Below are 6,620 nucleotides of genomic sequence, written 5' to 3'. Positions count from 1 at the left end.
GTAAATCTATTCTAAATACAGATGAAATTGAAAGATTACACAAACAGAAGCCATACAAAATAACTAGTTAACTACTGATTTAATTAAGTTATGTTATGGAGGAACATTCTAGGCTACGTGTACAACCCGTTTGTACTGCAGCGGTTCAAAAAGAAGTTGATTAAAGCGGGGCTTAAATCGTCTTACCTATTACGCAGTTTTATCGAGGTACTCTCACTCTTACTTCCGCAGGTAACTTGTCCCGTCCTTCAAGGGCAGGATAGAATATTATTTGGGCATTTTCGTATTATGAAGTTTGTTGCATTTTTAATAAAGTGTATATGAAGTTTCAATAAATCTTGCGAGTCGATAGGCAAGGTTGAATGTGGCTCTAGTTATGAAGAAATTTCACAACCCCTGTTTTTCATTTAAAACTTTAGTTTTTTTTACCAATATCGTGCAAAACGGGATTTGTATTAAACTGTCTTTCCCGTAACTCATATTAACTGACTCTCTAGAAAGTGTTAGATGTATCTCGATGTGGTCGGCCTATGGTAAACTCGCCATGATTTTGAAAACTAAATAATTTTTGGCAATTGAAGACCTGAGGTTCTCCACAAACAGTCCTCTGTTAAAAATACTGACGCCGCGTGAATCTGAGACAATTCCATGAACTCCTTCTTTCCGTAACACCCTTTTTAACATTATCCGTTCATCTTACTTTTACGACGCTTTTAAAACTGCATACGCTCCGTCCATCACATTGAATCGGAGGATGCACGCTGATAAGTTACAAAGGATATGGAAGGAAGCGGTCATGGGTTATTTTTACGTAATTATCGCGGTGCGTGTTGGGACTAACACTTAGGAAAACACGGGAAAAAACTGTGAGGATATCTGGCCTTTGAGACGAGAATCAAACCTTGTGATGACAAAGTAGCACTGCTAGATATTCAACCATGACGGTACGTAAATTTCTCGGATTCTATTGTTACACCACCATGACTCGGTAAACTGAGCCTCGTTGGTTGAAGGCAGAAGAAGTGAGATTGTAAACGGATGGAGGGATGTAGCATCAATCTCACAACCCGCGCCGTCCATATTTGTCCACATTTTCACGGTTCCACGTGGAGCAGATGTTTGGGTTGTATTACAGCATCAACATTTATTATGCTATATGATTCTGATCATAAGTTCAGTCTTGTCAGGTGCTTCGCGTCATTTGAGCTCGGTCTCGCGTTGTATGCGGATTTCCTTTCCGTTGTCCGCCGACTGGCGCTGTCAATCCCAGCGTGAGCTCGCTCCAGGCAGACATTTTCTTCTGTGCAGTTCGTCGGGTTGTTGCCTTGAAAACCAGTGGCACAGCGGGAGGGGGGGACTTGTATTCACGCCAGGCAGATATACCCGTACAACCAGCCAGCTAGCCGGGTCGTATTGATCATTTCTTCTGTCCGTCATACAACGTCACAGCTCCGATTAAAACACGCTCTGGTGGTAGCAGCGGTGAAACTCCGACACTAACGACACGCCACTGTGGGTCAATACGCACTGCGAACAACCAAGATGGCGTTTCAAACCGCACTGAGTGGCGCAGAGGGGATATGTTGGACCGACCCCGCTTACGGAGTGGGGTATATTAGCCCATCCTCCTCACATGCGACAAAAGCATTCTGCATATGTAATTATAGGCTAAAACACTCAACTAATTACGACAAATCGGATGTTCAGTCACGCAGGCAAAATGAGTTTTGTTGAATGTTGTTCTTGAATGAGGTGTGTCTGGAGTTGACTCTGCTCCTGTTTGATGGTTGCTATGGGCCGCTGACCACCAGATCATTTGGATGGTCAGAGTACTTGTTTAACATTCAGAAGGTCCCGGGTTCTGTCCCACCAGCCGCCATTAATATTAGAACATATATACAAAAAGTACTTTACAGTAACAGAGGCTGCTTACCAGCTCAGTAGCGAGAAACAGCTCACAAAGCAGATAAACAGAGCGTTAATGAACTGACATTAGCACAGGTGAAAAACGCGGAGAAAACACGCTCCAATGTCGCTTCCTTCACCGTGAGTCTGAATTGCTGTCACCCGACACTGAAACCGGGTCTCCGCATCAAGAAATCAGCTGCTAACCACTTGAACAACAGAACGGCATTGTTAATAGACAAATATGAAGTTAAGTCTCTCTGAGAGCATAGGTATTTTATTCGGAGTCTGAACAATTTTCATGCGTAATAAAATAATTCTGCCACTGGTCTGATCCAATTATGGACATTCACCGTATCGTATCAAAGCTGCATAGTGAATGCAGGCTGGCTTCGTAAGTAAAACATAATTAAGGATTTTAGAAGACTTTCCAGTAGTTCTGAAGGAATCAAGCCAAAACAGGAGTTTTAAGTTAAGGTTGATAGTTTGATGGAGTTTAACTTTTAGTTATTTATTGTACACCATCACTGACCACCTAAGTTTACCTTACAATAGGTTAAGGGTGGAGGCAAATGGACACTGTAAAAATATTTTCCACAAAATCTATGTGGAAAATATACGTTGAAATTGAATAGGGAATGATTTTGAAAGCTATATTTTTATCCCTTACCTTCTTTATTCCTTCCATTGGTCCTACTTTTTATCTTCTTCTCTTCATACTACCCTATTCATTTCCTGTGCCTTTTATTTCAACGCTTTCGTCATACATGTCAGAAGTGTGTCTAAAAGCTGTCTAATGGCAGTAGCACTTATAAAAGTGATTTTTCGTGATCTTCTGCGCTTTGGAATCACTAACCTAACGTAACCTCACCTCACCCAACCCAATCCAATATGAAGTTAACTGGTTCAAGTGTGTCCATTTTTGCGCATTTAATAACTTGACTATGCCTGCAATTATTTTTTAATTAACTTTGTTATGGGCCACATGTGGCTGCTTCAGAGTTATATTTTGTGAAGATTTCCGTCTTCTGAATTGATGCGCTGTGTAGTCTGGTCGATGTTTAACAACGTTTCAGAGGTCATACTGCCTCCATCATCAGGGCGATGAGTATGAAGATTTCTGTCTTCTGGGTTGTTGCGCTGTGTAGTCTGGTCGATGTTAACCAACGTTTCAGAGGTCATACTGCCTCCATCATCAGGGCGATGAATTATATTTTGTGACTTTATAGACTCGTGAATACACTGTGACGGTTGCTTGAATTCGTGAGTTTGAATGACGTCATTACCTATGGTCCACATCTGCTTTTCATATTGATGCTCAATTTCCAGAGGTGAGACGACGTCTTCTGATGGCGTCACCAGATCGGCTTGATTATGGACGTCTCTGGTGACGTCCGTCTGTGTGGATGAACATATCGAGAACGGCTGGATGGATTTTCACGACATCTTACCGGACATTATGGCATTTGAGGGATATAATTCCAATGTTACGGGTGCAAAATCGCGAGGTGACACGATCATGCCTTTACATGCAGTCGTCTAAGCACATGTGACGACGCAATTGAATGGTGTGATACAATCTGGGTTGTTGGGATTTTGGATTTTATCCCTCGTCTGATGTTATTAAATACATAAAGTTTTCAGGCCTGGATGTCCTCGAAACGTTGTGTATTTTATAACATCAGACGAAGGAAAATGTCTACATTTTTTTTAAATCTAACGAAACCTAAATATCGACAGTCTCTCGTTTCTGCAGCGCTCGAGGTTTATCACTCGTTATGTCACGTCCATTCCGCTGTCGTGTCGATATTCCGGGCAACACAGGCTTACCGGAATGGCATGGCCTACGTGTCTACTGAAGGGGTAATGGCGTATGACGCATGCGCTAACAAGGCGATCAATTAAGGGCTTGAAAGCTTAGTCCGACAGGGATGTATTTTACGTCTAGAGCAGACTTTTCCAAAATAATTTGATCACGGGACACGATTGGGTTGCATCAGTAACAATGGAACGTTCTCATGGTGTTGAGAAGTCTGAAACAGAACTTGTTAAAGTGTATTTTCAATTCGTGCCTACATAAATGATTTGAATTTTAAAAAAAGTTTTGTATATCTGAAAGTCCTGTACTTCTTATAAATGTGTTTAAGATATGAATACTCATACAAAGCAAGAAAAGAAGATTGTTTTAAGCCTATTCTTCGGAAATTATTTTAATATTTATAGTGACTCTAGATGTGTAAACAACTAAAAACCGATGATCACTTTTTGGAAGAGATGCTATGTTTGAAGAGAATATGCTTACTCAAAACCTCAAATATTCTCACCGTCGCCATGCTTGTAGCTGATAAAATATGAAAGCTCTTTCGTACAAAATTCTTGGTACCCACTTTCGTTATCTATAGAGCCTACGTTTAACACTCCAGACTAGGTGATTGCCATCAAGACATATTTTACAAAAATAAAAATTGTGTCTTCATAAAAATTGCGCCCAACAACATCTAAGTTTAAGACTGTGCATTGAATAAAGCCATTTCTCATTTGCGCGATGCCTCCTTTTTCAAAAGACGCAGAGTTATTCAGTGGCGCGATGTTTACACTGAGTCTGAAGGAAATTTTTTTGTGTCCGTGTCAGCAGTGGAGTAATGCTGAGCTGTGGTCAAGCATGCATAGATCACTGTTGGTTCGAGGCCTCCATTTTAGCCTACAGTGGTTGTCTTCTGGGTTGTAGCGCCGTGTACCAGACTACATGGCACTACCAGATGACAGCCAGCCATCTTCGTACTTACCGCAGTGGGAACCTCAAACACTACTAGTTCAAATTAATCTCTTTCTTCGTAAGATCTAGGTTCATCTTGCAGAGAAATAAAAAACTAAAATAAAGTAAGTTGTTCCTTTTTTGTGGTTTATTCATTGACGCGGTCAGTAGTTCAGACTACATAGCACTTGAAGATTTCTGTCTTCTGGGTTGTTGCGCTGTGTAGTCTGGTCGATGTTAACCAACGTTTCAGAGGTCATACTGCCTCCGTCATCAGCTGATGACGGAGGCAGTATGACCTCTGAAACGTTGGTTAACATCGACCAGACTACACAGCGCAACAACCCAGAAGACAGAAATCTTCATATTCACCGCTGTGAGAACCTCAAGTCTTACATAGCACTTAATACTAATACTCAATTACTAACTGGAAAGAATACTGAAGGAGCGGTCTTATCCTAAACCAAGCTACTAGCCAAGCATTTGCTTGGAGGGATTAAGGAAAACCACGAAAACCATTAGTCAAGACAGCCAATCTTCAGACCGATATTTGAACTTAGAATCTCCTACGAGCACGAGTGCTGCGAAGCTCGGTAGCTGAGTAAATTGTTAACATAGGTAATTAGTAATAGAGGATTATTTATCTTATGATCCAAATTGTTAAACCTTCCGGAGGTAAATAGACCTATTAAAATAAATTGACTCTTAGGTTATTTAATAACGCAAATATTTGACTGATACGAATCAAAAGTAAATCGCTTAATTTAAATCTGATTATTAACTTAGTTGCGGAAATTAAACTTGCGGACAGACAGAAGAAACGTTTACATTATGCGTTTATTTAAAACAGTTTATTCAGAGACCATATAAAATACTTCCTTAACGGCACTCATGAAAAACGAATTGTCCTGTGTTCTTCGATGTTGAGGATCTAAGTCAACACAGACAGGCAATTAGGCAAGGTGTTCTTAGAATATTTAATACCGTAAATTATTTTATTTATCTCCTTAAGACTCAACGGTAACTTATATGGAGGTTTGCCGTATACCTTAACGTTCATAAACCCTGCATTTTGCACATAGAATGTATTTGCGTGTTTTGTATGATTCTGAAAATAAACAGTGACAATTTCCTTAAAGAGCATTAACCGATCTTTCTATTAAAACGCGTATTTTCTTTGAGTTATGGACTAAATTATTATATATTATTTAGATGAACTTCGTTCCTCAGAAAGGTTAAAGACGCTATTAAATTGTATTGTGTACCATCAGCGAGTAAAATTTATTTTCTGTTTTGCCTCCATGACATTTATGAAGCTGCTTTTTTCCCTTAGGACGGAGAATTTTTCTAAGGAGAATGACCTCCTGGTATAGACGCACAAAACTGGAAAGGATCATTAGTGTCGATCAAACATTTGGGTTAATAACTACCTTAAGTCGTTTCTAGATCCTGCAATTATAATTAAATTTATGATAGGGCTCACAATCAGTTATTTCTGTACTCGTGGTGGGTCATGTCACATGTGGAACTGATCCCATACGATTAGGCCCCTATCCCCCCACACTCTCTCTATCCGTCCCCCCTGAGTTGTCAAGGAAGTCACGAACATCAGCTTTCTTGATAAAATTTAGGAAGGAAAAAAGCAGTAAAGATACCGGGGCCAACATTTAGTATCACTGGTCTTCTAATGCCTTACAGACTTATAAATCGTATTTGTTTTAAGAACGTCCTCTCAGATATGACGAATGTTACTTGTATTTCCAGACTAAAAGTTAACTCTGCAAGGGTCAAGAATTCTTTGCAACAGAACGCACGTTAGTATTACCAACTGATTAATATTTTTAAACATCTTATATAAAATTATGGATTTAGCTCCGATCTGTGGCCAACTCCTCTTCTATCCTTTTCCATAAACTTTCCAGCGATTGAGGTCAAAGGACGATGGAAGTTTGCCTTCTGA

Source organism: Zootermopsis nevadensis, unplaced genomic scaffold, assembly GCF_977971745.1.
Source record: "Zootermopsis nevadensis isolate Lab colony 2312 unplaced genomic scaffold, Znev_1.0 Znev_ptg000021l, whole genome shotgun sequence".
Classification (NCBI taxonomy): Eukaryota; Metazoa; Arthropoda; class Insecta; order Blattodea; family Termopsidae; genus Zootermopsis; species Zootermopsis nevadensis.
The sequence above is the reverse complement of the archived record's forward strand: the minus strand, read 5'-3'. Positions refer to the sequence as shown.